This window comes from Cupressus sempervirens, chromosome 1 (assembly GCF_028749045.1).
Source record: "Cupressus sempervirens isolate cs-2001-9-10 chromosome 1, ASM2874904v1, whole genome shotgun sequence".
Lineage (NCBI taxonomy): Eukaryota > Viridiplantae > Streptophyta > Pinopsida > Cupressales > Cupressaceae > Cupressus > Cupressus sempervirens.
The window spans coordinates 633,465,619-633,482,087 of NC_143118.1; the positions used below are offsets into that span (position 1 = coordinate 633,465,619).

The 16,469-nt window shown below is 34.2% G+C and overlaps 1 long non-coding RNA gene across 5 annotated transcripts in view; it reads left to right on the plus strand.

Moving 5' to 3' along the window:
* The first annotated feature begins 2,101 nt into the window (after positions 1–2,101).
* LOC149579516 (uncharacterized) overlaps positions 2,102–16,469 on the plus strand; it is an 84,785-nt gene continuing 70,417 nt past the window's right edge. For 3 of the 5 annotated variants that reach the window (XR_016358713.1, XR_016358701.1, XR_016358722.1), the window contains exons 1-3: positions 2,125–2,244; positions 2,354–2,444; positions 4,528–4,709. This is a non-coding gene — a long non-coding RNA (uncharacterized LOC149579516). Of the gene's footprint in view, positions 2,245–2,353; positions 2,445–4,527; positions 4,710–8,705; positions 9,870–16,469 lie in introns of those variants that run through there. The other 2 variants (XR_016358707.1, XR_016358689.1) reach the window with 2 other exon arrangements.

Consider the following 16,469-nt stretch of genomic DNA (forward strand, 5'->3'; position numbering starts at 1 on the left):
TATGAAATAAGCACCACTCCAGCACCTACTCATTTCTTTGAACTTGCACCATCAAAATACATAGTCCAAATATCTTGTTCTGTGACTTTTTAAACTTCCTACACTATTGGTGTAGACACCTTTTCCTTTTCCAAGACAATTACCTCTACTCTAAAAGCATTTATATATGTACCCAAAAAGCAAGTTGTATCATTATCTACATTTTCCTCAATCATATGAGTGACCCTTGGTTCTATTTTTATCTTCACAATTATGTCACCAATATGGAATGTAGCAAAACACAAATCACATTGCAAATGGCCACCCATAGAAGCAGTGTATTTCGTAGAAAACAACATACCATACTGAGGTGGAATATCCACTACCAATACACTCAAGGTCAAGTCATTATTAGGGTATGCAAAAAATTTGTAAGGAAATGTGCTAATAGTTCCTATAATAGGTATCTCTCTAGACACAACACCTCCCTTACTTGGTATCCACCTTTAGTCTAAGTGACTCCATTATCTTGAAAGGCATAATAGTGTTTGAAGCACTAGAATCTATCACACAATTATTTATAATTTTATCATTTATGATTAAACTTGAGAAGAAAGGGTCAATGTTTTCAATGTAATTTGTTGTAGAACTATCAAGGTACATTGGGGGAATCTGAGACATTGCTCTTTTATTCTCCTTTACTTTGGGTGGGCCTTTTATCTTTTCTTTTAAATGCTTCTTATCTTCAATAATACTATCTTGCCCAACACATCCTAACCATGCTAGGGCTTTATTTTTATGTTCCTCTATTCTAAACATTTTAGACAAATAAACTTTTATAGTAATTTATGATAACATGGACAACATATTTACATGGATATAAGGTGGAGTCTCAACAAGCATACCTCTATTATCTTGCAGTTGAACCATGGTAGTTTTAGCTTGTTTGCTAGCCTTTGTTTTAGGCACTTTTACTTCAACAACTTCTTTCTTCTTGTATGTTCTTTGGGTTTGCACATTTTTCTTAGGTTCCTACCTTTTTGCTCCAGTGTCCTATACATTCACAATTAATGGGTATTTGCCTTTATTTGCATCAGACATCTTTGAGTAACATCTTTAATGAAAATGCCATATGGTTTACCAACGTCAATATGTACAAACTTGTTCCTCAAGTTATAAGTACTTTGAACTTGAGCAACCATTTTTGTAGTTATTTTATCAATTTCTTCTTTAGATGGATTTCTTAAACTAATGTGAGTTGTATATAATGTCATATTACATGCTCTATTGTCCACTTCTTCTTCATCGTCAGAGAAAATTTGTTGATGAAATTTCTCATAATTACTTCTTTAGTGGTTAACATTTGTTTTTGACCAAGTTTTATGTTGTTTCGTCCATGTGCCTCGGGGCATCTAGTGCTCTACTAGGCCCCTATTATTTTTTACGAGAGGAGGTAAGATATATCATTGACCAAATTATTTGGAACAAATCAATGATGGTGCAATTATACTCTAAACCATGAAGTGGAATTAAGCGACTGTGTCAAACCATTGATATTATGATTAGTCCTAAATTTCTCAAAATCCTTTCTATTATACTAGGGATTGAGATGTTCATAAGAGGTTCATCATTTGCACTTAAATTTAATTTTCTCAAAATCAATTAATTTAATAAAATATTTAAAAATTAATTCCTTGAAAAATTCTTTATAAAAAATTTCTCTTTTTGAAATTATAGTCATATATTACATACATTAACTTTCAAAAAATACACATTCCTACTTTCCTTATACACATTCCTACTTATAATAATTTGTGGTCTTTACTTTTTAAACAGCCTCCAATTATAATTATAATTATACATCTTTACTACTTTTATTATTTATTATTATTTATATAATACTATCCTCCAAACAAAACAATTAAATATTTAATACAAAATAATAATATACTTAAAATTTTAAAATAAAATCCGACAAACTTTAACGCCGAAAGGCTCCGTAATCCATTGTTCGACATTCTATTCTTACATTGCCACGCGGACATTCGAGTATTTGAGTTTTAACGGCTACTTTTTTCAACGTCTATATTGTACATTTGAATATTTGATTTTTAAGGCTCTGTTTTTTCTTAGTTTTCCGTTTTATTGAATATTAATGCCTCCTTTGTTTCAACGTTTCATTCAAGCATTTAAATATTTGATTTTTGGTGGCTGCTGTTCTGAGATAACGAGATTTCACAATGGACGGAAAGTGACAGAGGTTCTGTAAGAGTTTCAATTATATTTCGTTTTTGGTTTTGCATATTTAGATTGTTTATATTTCGTTTTAGATGTTTGCAAGGGTTTTATATTCATCTGTGCTTTGATCTTGCAGTGCCTTGTTGGGGTTTTTAAGTATTAGACGAGTCTGTAATGAGTCAGAGTAGATTGGAGGGTTTTTACCGCATGAGGATAGTCATTTGCAGGTATGCGTGCCATTTTGGTTTATATTTTCTTGGGCTCTTTTCTTCTTTGATTTTGTAGTTATTTGGCAAGTTTTTTCAGAAGCCTGTTAGAGAGGGTTTCTTTTTTCGCTTTGATTTTGCTGTAGTTTAGTAGGATCTTTAAGTACTGAGGAGCACATTTTTTATTTTATTTTTGCCTTGTTTATGATTAGTGTGGCATAAAGGGCTTTGGGTTTAGGGGTAATGTGAGAAGAGATTTGATTTGTTAGGATTTCTTTCACAGGACAATGTGAATATACCCGTTCTGGCTTGATCCCGTTCAAATAAATTTTGTGGTCACTTAGTTTTATACCCACAAATACTCTGTGCCCAAATCTTCTAAAACTTTGTAGAGCATTCGTTTTGGTTCATTTTCCTTCAACTTTCTACAGTCTTCACGGCAGAGGTTGTCAAATCTAGTATTACAGATACCAAATCCATTGAAGGGTCTCCACATCCTATTCCAAACTCCATTTATAGCATACAAAGAGGTAGGAAAATGAGAGGTCCACTTTTTCTATGCATCTGATTCAAAAAACAAACATCAAGCAATTAATTAGTGAAACTTGAATTTTAATCATTCAGTTTCAATGTCCAAACTGACTAAGTAGCTTCCTGTAAGAAAATGAAATTGATAATAACAATATCATAAATAAATAACAGAAAGATCTACCACAATATAAGTTAATATAAAAAAATCTGCTACAACAGAGGATGGGGTAGAGAATAAGAATTCTTCATTTCTCAATGATCATTTGTGTACAATGTCTATGCTTATATAGATTTTGAGCTAACTTTGAAATAAATGAATTCCTCTGGTAGTGGAGAGAGTCTATATTATTATTTGTGACAGCACTCAACTTATACTCAACTGCTGGCTGGAGAATAGGAAACGTGAGTCAACAGCTTAACAGAACAGCAGTTCTGTTGCAATAAATCAGTTATTTCAACACTTCCAGAACTTCCCTTAAAAACAGATCAAACACTATTATGGGGCCCTGACACTTAGCAGACATGACAATTGATATGCTTACCACTAACCAGTAAAACGAGTTTTCATGGCGCAAAGTCTGAGGTGTTAGATTTCAATCTCCAAAGTTGTCTACTTTATTTTCTTTGCAACTAGGTACTCCAAAATTATCCCTGTCAACATGATACCCATAAAATATCAGTCCTTGTTCTTATAAGCTGCCACTAGGAGAGTCAAATTATCTAGATACAAAGATTATGTGTGCCAAATCACATTTCATGAATCTTCTTTTAATGCAAAATATCGATGGTCAGACTTCACCTATTTAAAATTGCCCAGAATATGCAAGACCAAAACATAGCAGACTGCGTATGAAATGGTGTTTATTAAGAATATTATACAATCTCTGAGGCCTGAAACTTAGTCTTCATGTACAAAATATATGGAAATAGTTTTCTCACTTTGGCATTGATGAAAATAACTACTTGGCAGGTTAGACATTGTATATAGATTGGCCTTGAAAATTCTGAAGAAATTGCAAATAGATTGACCTTGAGAAACTTATTAATGAACTCCTAAGAATCTAAAAGCATGCATAGGGCTTCACTTACATTCCAAAGTGTAGGGAAATAATTAACCTATCCTTATGACTGAATGATTCACTTTTAATTTACTCTCAAAGTTCACATTGTATTTGATTTGAAGCGAAGAAGAATTATTCATGGATTTGAAGATTGTGCTGTCCTTTGTTAAGGAAGTTCACTACTTCGCAACTTAATTTCAGCATTCATTTTCCCTTCTCCCATGATGACCAACCCATTGCTTTCCACTCATGATCTATATTAAAAATTTACAACTGTTTCTCATGTTTTTGTGGTTTAACATGTAAAGTTATGTAATGTTCTCGCTTAAATATTTGTAATGCATTTTCTGTCTTGATATGTATTTGTATCTGATTAGTTAAAATGAATGGTTCTCTAAAACCTTTGTTTTATTTTGTAATTCATTGGACGAGTGTGTAATCAGAGGATATATTTGAGTTGGTGAAAAAGACTGACAAAGCAATAGCTCTGTTTTGGGCGGAAATTAATGCAGGGGAAATGGTAGATATGGACCATATGGTGATTAAAATGATCAACACTGAGGAAATGCTGCTCTGTTGAAGCCCAAGAGCTCAACTTGATTAATCAGGATTCAGCATTCAATAGGAGTAAACGTCAATCAGTTGGGGATCTATACAACAGTTCAATTATGTCCTGTAGAGGCTATTTACAAAGGTACACACAAAAATCAAGATCATCTGCATTGATTATATCATTATATTGTTTTCATTATATTTCATAATTTCTTTGATTTTAATTATCCTTTTATTGAATGCAATTTTTCTCTGAAGTTAAAAGAAAACTACTAGTTCTTTTACAGAATTTTTAATAATTTATTTTAGAAGTTCAAAAAATTATGAAAAAAATAATTGATCTTAGTCAAAGTTTAGGAACATATTTTTAATGGCATTATTAATATTTGGAATTCTAGGAGTGAAATGTTTTATTAATTCTGATTTATTTAGATTGACTAATTGGAAGACTTTTTAAAAATTATTAGTGATACACAAAATTGAATCAAAATGTAAGAGAACTTGGTGAACAAAAATGATCAATATGAAAAAATAATTGTAAAGGATTTAATATTAATCAAGAGTCTACAACACAATGGTAATTTTAAGCCTCTTATCTGAGAGGTCTTGGGTTTGAATCTACTCAAGATTAATAAATAATAATAATTAATCACAACACATAATAATTCTAATGAATCTTGGCTTCAGGCTCTTACTAATCAAAACAAATAAAATTAGGAGTAATTATTTAAAATAGAACTATAGTTTATATTAAAATGGAAAACTGTAATGAGACATGGGCTATGTATGAGCTTTCTCTATGGAAATTTATATTTAAAATAGACCCCTAGTTTATATTAAAATGGAAAATTGTAATGAAACATGGGCTATGTATGAGCTTTCTCTATGGGCATTTATCAAAATTAAAGGAGTATTGAACTTTGAAAGTATGAGGAGATAAAAAATTGGTGAATATGTTAGCAATAATATGGATTCATGAGATATTTTTGGTCAATGCTTGCATAGCATGTGTTTGGGCTTATTCTTACTCTCCACAAATAAGCGTCGATTTGTTAAGGAGGGATGAATTTGTTACCAGGATTTACATATTGTTTTTATATCTAGTGGTTATTTGCAATCTTTGGAAGAGAGAGATTAATATTGAGACATATAAAATTATGATTATAACTATGGCTGCATTGAAGAGACTACTAAAATTGCATATATTGATGAGAAAGAAGGTAGTGAAAGATGTCTTAACAAGTATAAGAAGATGCCTTAGAAAAATTGAGCATGCACATTTTGGAGAAAAAGGTATAGGTATTCATCAAGTTAGAAGGTAGATGCATCTTGATGATAAATTAGCATTTACAAGGACATAGGAAAGAAGAAGAAGCATGTAAATAGAGGAACAAAAAGAAAGGGTTATAGAATTCAGCATGCGTAAATTAGACACAACTTTAATCTCATCCCAAATGACAAGTAAAACAACTTGGATGCATGAGTTGCTAATATGTTGTATTAATGACTAGTTTTAACATTGATGATAACATATGTTTGTATATCAAGGACATACACAAGTTCTATAAATTGCAAGATGATTATTAGTATATCAAAGTTAGTTGGTGACAATATTTTGTATGCAATCTTAGATTTGTGTGACAAAAATAGGAAAGACATTATGCCTATGTTTGCTAAGTCTAATGTTGAGTTCAAGATGAGTTAGAACTAATTTGGTGAAGATTGGTAGTACACTAGTGTATAGGAAATAACAATTGGGACAATTGGTAGAATTTTTATTATATCTTATTAGCAAACATGAATTAGTAGAAGACTCGTTTATGTGCTTATGTTACTCTAGAAAGGTTGATATTGTATAACTTGTGTTATATTTTATTGGCAACCAGTTGTAATGAGGAAACTTTATTATAATAATTATAATGATTCGTATGAAGGCATGTATGCCTTAGTATGCACCAAGGATAACTTTAATAACCCCTCCACCCAAGAAGTATAAAATTGTGGCAAATCACAAGTGTTTTGGAGGGAAAAATTTTAATAGTGATGGTGAATTATCTGTCAAAATATTGATATTTGGTGGCAAATTTTTTTATAGTATATACCATTTTTATAAAAAAAAATGGCAATTGCATTTTTTTTAAGGAAAATTATTAATATTGATGGTGAATTATGTTTCAAAAAATAGATATTTGGTGGTGAATTTTTATAATGGATACCATTTTTATAAAAATATGGCAAAACTATTTTCCAAATATTTGAATTAATTTATTTGTCATAGTGAAAGGTTTTCAAAATTTTATAGTTGGTATGGCGATTAAATAATTGGAAATAATTATTACATTTAACATTCCAAGCGATTTAAGTTTTCATTCTTGAAGAATGACATGTGTAATGATTTCAAAGAGATTTTTCAATAAAGGAGTTATCTCACCACATTCCATTTGAAATGTACCTTCTACCATTCATCTCTCTTAATCCAATGGTCATGATTTGATGTTGAAGTTGCATCAAGTCCCACTCCCATCACTATGACATCACAGACTCACACAACACATGTCCATTGGATTTAAAACATATGAATGGCCAAAGGTGAATTTTGAGCCTATTGTTGCTCTTCATAATATTTATGGAAAACTCTCAACAGAATCATGACACATGCTATGTGTCATGATTCTGCCAAGAATTTTCTATAAAGATTATGAAGACCAACAATAAGCCCAAAATTCACCTTTGGTTGTTGATATGTTGTAATCGAACGAACGTGTAACACTGAGTCTGTGACCTCATTTTCTAACACTAGAAAAGTAGAATTCTTTTGGCAATCTTTAGTAATATTAGATAGAAATATTAATTAATGGCATCAATTAAAGTAATGTGAATTAAAGGTTTCTTAGATTGTGTCTTTCAATTTTCACTGACAGATATGTGTGACATCATATAACTATTCATTACCTCAATAGAATAATGCCTTACAGTTAAGGCTTGAATGAAAATGTCATCTCATCTAAGGACATTATTTTCTAACTGTTCGATGATCTTACATCAATGGTAAAGCTTCATTTCCTATCACCATTTTGTAGCTAATGTACATTGCTTATTGTTTCTGTAGAGTGGGCACAAGTTTCAATTTTTTTTATAATAACAAATTGTTATGTCCACCTACATGGCTGTGGCAGAGATAACAAATGTCTTATCATAAGTATTTTTTCCAATCTCACCCATTGTTGCATTAAATATGAAAGATTTGGAGATTATTGGACAATTGCCATTTATCTTATGAATTATTAAATCTAGAGATTACTTTAGTGGCGAATCTTTGCATTTTAGCAATCCCATCTGATGGTAGAATTGTCATTTGGCAAATAGCACATGCAATGCAGGTAAACTGTGTGGCCAGATATTTATCAGATTTGGGTACAACGCCTGGGGTAGTTGCCCATTAGTTATGTCAAAAATATCGGTCCAATCACCAATCTAATATACATTTTGGATACATTTATTTTAAACATATCATCAGTGTTTGCATGTTGTTTCTAATTGGCCCATGTTCTTTCGCCATTACTACAACCAAATAATTTTTCCTTGGGTTGGGTGTTGCTAACCATTTTTCGACGTGTGTCAACGACCAACCCTATTTAGCCAACTGTTTCCTACTATGGGCTTGCATAGTAAGGTGTGTTTCACCTACATTTGACATTCTCGCTTGTTAATCCTACCTAATTCACCAACCTAGATTGGACTATAAGATATTATTATTCTACACAATTCATTATTTTCTAGTCTGGAGACTAGCATTTCTTATTGCTACCAAACTTTCAAAGTGCTAAGTGCATTGGCCATTGACTCGTGGACCCTAGTTTTTGTAAAAGGGAAGTGATTTTTAATTTATTTTTTATGTTAACAATGGTAATAGACCATTGGTACAGTGGTACTGGTTACTTTTTTAGTTTTATAGTCTAGTGTCCACTGGTGACTAGACATCTCACATGCTAATATAGCCTATATGTTTGCAAATTATATTGGGTAGTACTGTAGTAGTAGTACCCATTTTTTGAGAATGAATCATATTATTGTTATTATATGTAGTCTAAGTAGTTGAGCCTTTTGTTCAATAACTAAGTTGATATATTTTTTGCAGCCTTTATCGATTTGCCATGTCAAACAAGAGGAGTAACAAGGGTTCCAATAGGATCCCTGAAAGTCAAGAGAGGCCACCATTACCAAAACACAAAACCATAGTAGCATATTTTGGTAGTGGAAATGTTGACAACCTGCAAGATTCACAATTAGATCTCCAGTGCTTATTGAAAAAGGAGATTCATCATAAGTTGGACCTTAGACCGCATTGAAGTTCAAGTTGGTGAACCTAATATCTCACTCGGACCGCATTGAAGTTCAAGTTGGTGAACCTGATATCTCACTCAAGGATGAACTTGAACACAATTTGGAGGCACTTCCCTTGAGTAGAGAGTCACAAATTGAGATTATAGAGTTGGAGTTAGTCTTGGACCAATCGAGTGAGAAAACCAAAACTGATTCCATAAGTCATGTTCATACATAAAAGGGGAATAGAAAATTGGAATCGACGAAAGATCAATCTCGTTGGGATCTGTCCAAAAGGAATTTTTAGTTAGAATGGGTGGAAAAGTATTGGTTCATTGAACCAGTGCCCAATCCAATTGATGGTGAGCCTCCTGTAGAATGTAGATGTAAGATTTGCACAGAGATAACAAAGAAGGAGAAGAGGTTGCAGCTTAAAATTGATACCATAAAAAAGCATGTTGGTAAAGTTTACAAGAAGGAAACTATAGATGGAGTTGAAAAATCCATGCTAACTTGAAAAATAAAGCACAACTGTCTGCATATCAAGAATGCTGAAATATACGAGTTACACCAGCAATTACAGGAGAAGCATTCTGCAATAAAAGGTTCCATTGAAGATTTTATTAGGAAAGCAATGAAAGTGCAAAATATGGGAAACATAGTTCAATTAACTGTGGTGTTTTATATATTGAGGAGAGGACGTCCTATGACAGACTAACCTTCAACTCCTGCCTTATTGCACTTTTTGAAAACTCAAAACTATCTGAATAGTCACTGGTCAGTAAATAATAGGTGGGAATGGGCTAGATGTCTTGCAAAGGTTAAAAAAGAAGATATAAAGGAAAAAATAAAAGACTCTAATTTCATTGCATTGTCTCTAGATGAAATTATAGCAATTGATAATACTTCTTGGGTGTGTATGCATGTTTATACTGTAAACAATCTTTGTCATCAACCATTTCTACTGTCTGTTGCTAAATTGAATTATAGTGTGACAACTGAATATTTATATGAATTATTAAAGACTACTCTAATTGAATCTAAAGGTTTGGATAGCATGGAGATTGCCAAAAAGTTGGTGTGTGTTGGAGCAGATAGAGCTTCAGTTATGCAAGGTCATAAAGGCAGTCTTTGCAAAAAGATCACAAATAATTTGGCATCCTATACTGTTCCCATTCATTGCATGGCCCATCAAATGAATCTAGCTTTTGGAATTGTCAGCAATTTTGGTTGTGTAAGTAAAGTGGAATCTCTAATTAAAGAGATTTATCAATACTTATGTCAAAGTCTAAAATGAGTTCGAGAATTTCAACACTTTTCTAAAGGACTTACTGATGGAGGAAGCTTCTTAAAGACAACGACACCAGATGGATCTCTTTGGATGGATCGGTGCATCGAGTAATGTCTGAATACCCGTCATTGCTTGGACTAAACCACTTTGTGCGAGACAGATTCCCTTGACTATATTCAAGCCTAACTAATGTTAAGGTACTCTTAACTTTAGCAGCTATTCTCCCCATGCTATAGGACATGAGAAATATTATAAAAAGGGTTCAACAAAGAGCTATGTACATTGTAGAATATAATAAGCTGCATAAAATGACATGTAGTAGCTTGGATACTCTGTACTGATTAATACCATTAGATGAAACAAAATTTGCAAAGTGGTTAGAAATCTCATATTTGAACAATCTTGGGAACTTTTTACATATTGGTGCAAACAATGAGATATATGACAGGGTATGTGGAGTTGACATACCAATGCAGTACTATGCTTGTGTCAACCCTGACTCTAACCCCAACAAAGTAGGAAGTGAAGTTGAATTAGTACCAGAGAATGTACTTTCACATGTTACAAGTGAAGACTTCAAGAAGACCAAAGACTCTATGCTTGACTCTGTCAAGCGAGTTTGCTACAATCTTTCATCAGAAATTAGATTTAGATTCCCTCCAGAGGAATTGCTCAAAGCAATATCAATTATTTTTCCACAATATTGGTCTCTAAACTATCTAACTAATTTTTGAAGAAGGACGAAAACTTTGATTCAACATTTTTGCAAACCTAAAATAATCAATGGAGTCATTATAAATGGAATTTTAGATGAATCTTGACTGAGAGATCAATCATATTCTTTTGCAAACATAATGAGGGAACAATATGCTCTTATAGAGAACCCAAATGAAGAGGGAGAGGTAACCAAGCTTTGGAAAAACCTTGGTGAGAGCAATCAGTTGAGAGAGGCAATACCAGAATATTTCAAGCTTACTAATTTATGTTTGACAATGATATTGGGTTCAGTGGAGGATGAGAGAGTTTTTAGTACTTTGGGCTTCCTAGAGTGAAAGGTTAGAAACAAATTAGACACTTGTTTGAGGCTCTATAATTGTAGGTATAAGGTAGAAAATTTTCCTTACAACAAGGTTGTCAGCATTTGGAGAAACCAACGTCAAAGAAGAGGGATTGCCAACATTTCAAACCCAAGTGGTAGTGGTAGTGGCGGTGGCAATGGTAGTGGAAGTGAAGTAATGAAGATGATGTTGACTTTGGCATGCATAGTGAGTCTGATGTTGACAATGAATCTGGAGAAAACACAATGAATAATGAAATGTTGTATGCAATAAATGAGGAGGATTCTGATGATAGTGATGCTGAGCCAGTTTAGGCGGAATGACAACTATAGTAACGTCTCAACCTCAAGTTCTAACTTCTACATGAATCAAGTAGTAGGCTAGTAGCTTTGATCTAAGACTCTACCTACCAATTAATTATGTAACATGTTTGTAGCAGTTAATTTATAGCCTTCATTCACTATCCCTTTATAGATGCTTAAATTATTATTTTTTGAACATGTTGAGATTTTCATTGATTCTAGTTTCTTTAAGAAATTGTAATAGAATAAGCTCTATTTAAAAAATAATAATATTATAATTTATAATTATGAATCAACCTGTAACATAATACGTTTAACAATTGTCAATTACAAACAATTACAACCCTTTGTAAATGACTCAATGTCAAATTGAAATGAGCCTGAATTCCCTTTTGCAGATACAAGGGAGCAACAATAGTTGTAGGTCTATTTGTGATTGTATATATAACCAAATTATTACTACATAATACATTATGTGTGTACAATCACATTGCCAATTGTACAATTTTTTCAAGTAGTAGGGAATTTTTTTCCATCTACTCTATGTAGTAATAATATGCTAGTGCTTGGCTACCCAACTATCTTGATATGTTGGCTCTTGATTCCTGTAACAATTAACATTAAACAAAGTTAAAATTAAATCCAAAATTTGAAATTAAAGAGCAACAAGTAACAAAATGATTATAGTACTATCACTTACTAAGTTGTTACCTCTTAGTGCTATTAGCTATGACTGCCACTGATAGCAACAATAATAGCTTTAGTTTGAGAAGATGACCCAGCTTCAAAGAATTTCTTTAGGGCACTCCATTTTGCATCATTTGGAAGCTCTATTGGTTTGAGGTTGTAGCTAAATAGTTGTAACCTCATCAACAATAAATACTTTTGAGAGATATTTTTATATGAATCGAGGAATTTATTTATAACTACATTCATTGTTGACAGTGGTTTGATGCAACTTGCAATTGTTTCTGGAGTGGTTTCCTTAGGCAAGTTATCTAAATCAGAATTCATGTTGTCCTACAACCTTTTCATGTAATTGACATGCCCAAAATATGGGGCAAAACACACACAAATTTGACCATAACTGCTACATTAAAATAACCAAATTATCTAGCCTCTACAATTAACTTTAATTAATACTGAAATTCAACTTAACAACCACTAATTATTGACACAATGATTCTAAATTAATTATTTAAATGGATCAAATAATTCAACTAACTTAATTTAAACAACATAAATACCCATAATTAATAAGTATATAATAAGTATATAAAGAGGCCCTCTATTCAGTTCACCTTCTTTAGTGAGGATATCCCAAGAGGTTCTATTGTTTGCAATGGTTTCTTAAAAGCTAGGGACTTGGCTAACTCAAAAGTCTCCTTGAAGCTGGGTAATGGGGAGGACATTCTGTTCTGGTCTGACAGTTGGCTTTCTCAAGGTCCCCTTATGAACAACCCTAGTTATGGGTTTTGGGCTAATGATTGCATCAACCTTTATGGGCACAAAGTTAGCAACTACAAGATAGAACAGGGTTGAAAGGACCTTTCCATTATCTCAGATGACCTCAAACCAATTATGATGATGCTTAATTCCTTGTCCCTTAGCAACAATAAGGATGAACTAGTTTGGAGGGATAATGCCAATGGGCTCTATTTGGTTGGCTCTGGGTACTCTACTTTATGGAGCTTAAAAGAGTCTCCCCCTTGGTCAAAGGCTTAGATCCCTGGCCTCATGCCAAAAGTCAACATGTTTTTTTGGTTGGCTCTTCAAGACAAAACTCTAACCCAAGAAAATCTCATCAAAAGAGGTCACACTATGCCTAGCAAATGTGTTTTGTGTAAAGAAGAGTCGAAGATAGGCAACCATATGTTTATTCATTGCTCTTTCTCTAGGACAGTTTGGGGCATCCTCACCTAGGACTTAGGCCATAGCTGGTGCTTTCCTTCTAACCTTTTGGACTTTTTCTGTCAATGGCATGGCTTGTTCAATGGGTTTGTCTTGAAGGAAATTAGCTCCTAGATCCTACCCCATTTTTGTTGGAGCATATGGAAGGAGAGAAACAATCAGATTTTCAGAGATAAGGATGAGCCAACTTTAGTTGTTGGGAGAAAGATTTTTAGTAACATAAAGGAAAATTTTGTTGTCAGGAAGGGGGGAGAATTTGAGATAGGAGGTAGGAAAAAGGAGAAGGTAAAAGACAGTTCGAGGAAAATGCAGGAAGCCAAGTGGCTCCTCCCCCCTAAAGGTTGGTACAAAGCCAACTTCAAAGGAGCCTCCAAGGGCAACCCTAGCTCCTCGAGTAGTGGAGGTGTGATAAGGAATGAAAATGAAGATAGTATTGTGGCTTTTTCTCTCCCGCTGGGATTCCAAACCAATCATTTTGTGGAAGTGAACGTAGCATGCAATGTTGTAAAACTAGCTTTTGAAATTGGTGTTACCAATTTATGGCTCGAAGGGGATTCAAATAACATTATAAAGTGCATCATTGGCAACTAACATCCATCATGGACAATTGCAAATCTAATTGATGAGACACATGAGACCCTTGCCAAATTTAATAGAATTGACGTCTCTCATATTTTTTGGGAAGCAAACCCGATTGCTTGCGAACATTGGGGTCGGCACAGACCAAAAAATGACTTGGCATCCCAGCATTTGTTTGTCAGTGGACATTAAAAGTTTGATCAACTAGGACAAGATCCAAGGAAGTATAGAGAAAATCAAGCTATAATTATGATTATGAAGGTTTTAAGAAATAAGGGTACTTTTCAGAATAGAAGCATGGGAAATTGTAACTGTAGTAATTCATTATTGATTAATCGACATGCTTTGTGGGTTATTTTTCACACTCACTTTTGGAACAATAGCAGGGCTATTTTTCTCTAGTTATTGCTTACTCTTGATGGTCCCTTTCAGTCACAGAGTGAGGAGCACATGAGTAAAGAGGGTGTGTAGTGGGCATAAATGGTAGGCAAAAGGTGCAGAAAGGAGCTGGTGGGAGATTTTGAGAAATGGAGAAGTAGGGAGAAAGTGTGGGAAAAGCTAGAAGAGGGTGGGGTTACCAATTATATTATGAAGCTGCATGGATTCAATCAGGAGGTGAACAAAAGTATGGTGGGGTCCTGGAAGGATGGCAGGGTAAAGGTGAACGGGGTCTACTTCTGGATAACAAAGGAGGTGATTACAACTATCACCAAAATCCCTATTGAGGGTTTTAAATTCTTCAGGGATAAGAAGCTCTTGGCCAATGTGGTTAGGGACTTTATGGAGAGTGAGAAGGAACTAAAGGCACTAAGAATGATTGACACCTACTATGTCCCTGACTCCATGAAGAAGCGGTGGAGGTATGTTTTGAGAGTTGTTATCGAGTACATCATGTTGGACCCTAGGTTTGATAGAGTTCATACCCACCACTTTGTTATATTGAATCATTTTTGGCATAATGCTAATATTTCCTTTCTAGATTATCTATTAACCTCTATGACCAAGGCGGTGGACAGCTTCAAAAAGAAGCCCACTACAAATCCAGCTCTGCATGAGGGGTTGTTGTTGCTTATCCATGAGCACTTCAAGGCTCAGACTATAAGAATTGCTCCCCCTCAAGTAGAGAATGTAGAGTTTGGTAGTTCTAGTTACTCCTCTGATTTAGATGAAATTCAGAGCCTCAGCTCTGAGGAAGGAGGGATCTCTTCTTCGGGGAAATTAGTGACTCACCAAGCCAAAAAATTTCCCTCCCCCATAACCCCTAGTAGAAAAAGCCCTAGGGATCTTGGGTAGAAGCCACCTAAGAAGGATGAGGAGGGAGTTAGTGGTGATAAGGAGGAGTCAGAGTCTGAGAAGGTGGTTAAGGAGACGCAAGAGGAAATTAAGGATGAAAGTGGAAGGAAGAAACATAAGAGGGAGAGTTTGGAGGAAGTGTGCTCTTAGTTTGAGGAGGTGTATGTGCTGCCCCTATCTCCTCTCCACCTCCAAGCCCAACCTGAGGAGCAGAAAAAGGAGAATGCAAGGTCAATGATAGGAGGAAAGCTTGGATAAACTTTAATGTCAAGACTTCAAAGATGGGCATCTTCAAGGAGGCCATGAATCCTCAAATCCTCATGGATAATCAAGAGGAACAACGGCTGGAAGAACTCATTGACCTGACAATAGTGGCTATTTTGAACAAAGCCAAGGAGATAGGGATGAACCTCTTGAATAATGCTCATAACAATATGATTAACAATTTTAGATCAATCAAATGGTTTTTCCATGAGTTGGACGAGGTAAAAGAACAAGTGAGACATATTGAGGCAACAAGGAATGGGATGGATGCTAATAGGAGGATGGATTCGGCTGATAGGCTCAGTTTGGTAGAAAGAAGGATACACAACCTAGAGAACTACAATCACAACCTTGCAAATCAAATGTTCTCTTTGTTAAGCTCCATTAACAACAACATCATCTCTCTTACGGGTTGGATTAAAGATAGAGAAATGCAAGATGATGAGGAAGGAAAAAATAAGGATGAAGCCAGAATAGAGGATGGCTTTACAAAGGACAATGCCATTCCTGATCAAGACCAGGGGGACCAAAGGGTGCAATAGTTGGAAGTGGAGGAGAATCAACTGGCCTTCAAGGCTTCTTAGGTTATGTAAGAGCTGGAGCAAAAGAGCAAGGAATAACTCTCGCCTGTTCTTTTGTTTTTCTTTGTCTTTTGGCTTTTGTTCTAGCTTTAGGCCGTGACATTACTTGTCTTTTTTTCCTGGTCTTTTCTCAGAACTCTTCTTTTTGGCTAGGCTTTATGCTTATTCTCAACCTTTGAACTTATACTTTTTTGGCTGGGCTTCCACGCTTATTATCAGCCTTATATGTTTTAACTATTGGGTTTCAGGATCCCTATAAAACCTATTTATCTAATCAAAAACATAAATACCTATAATGGA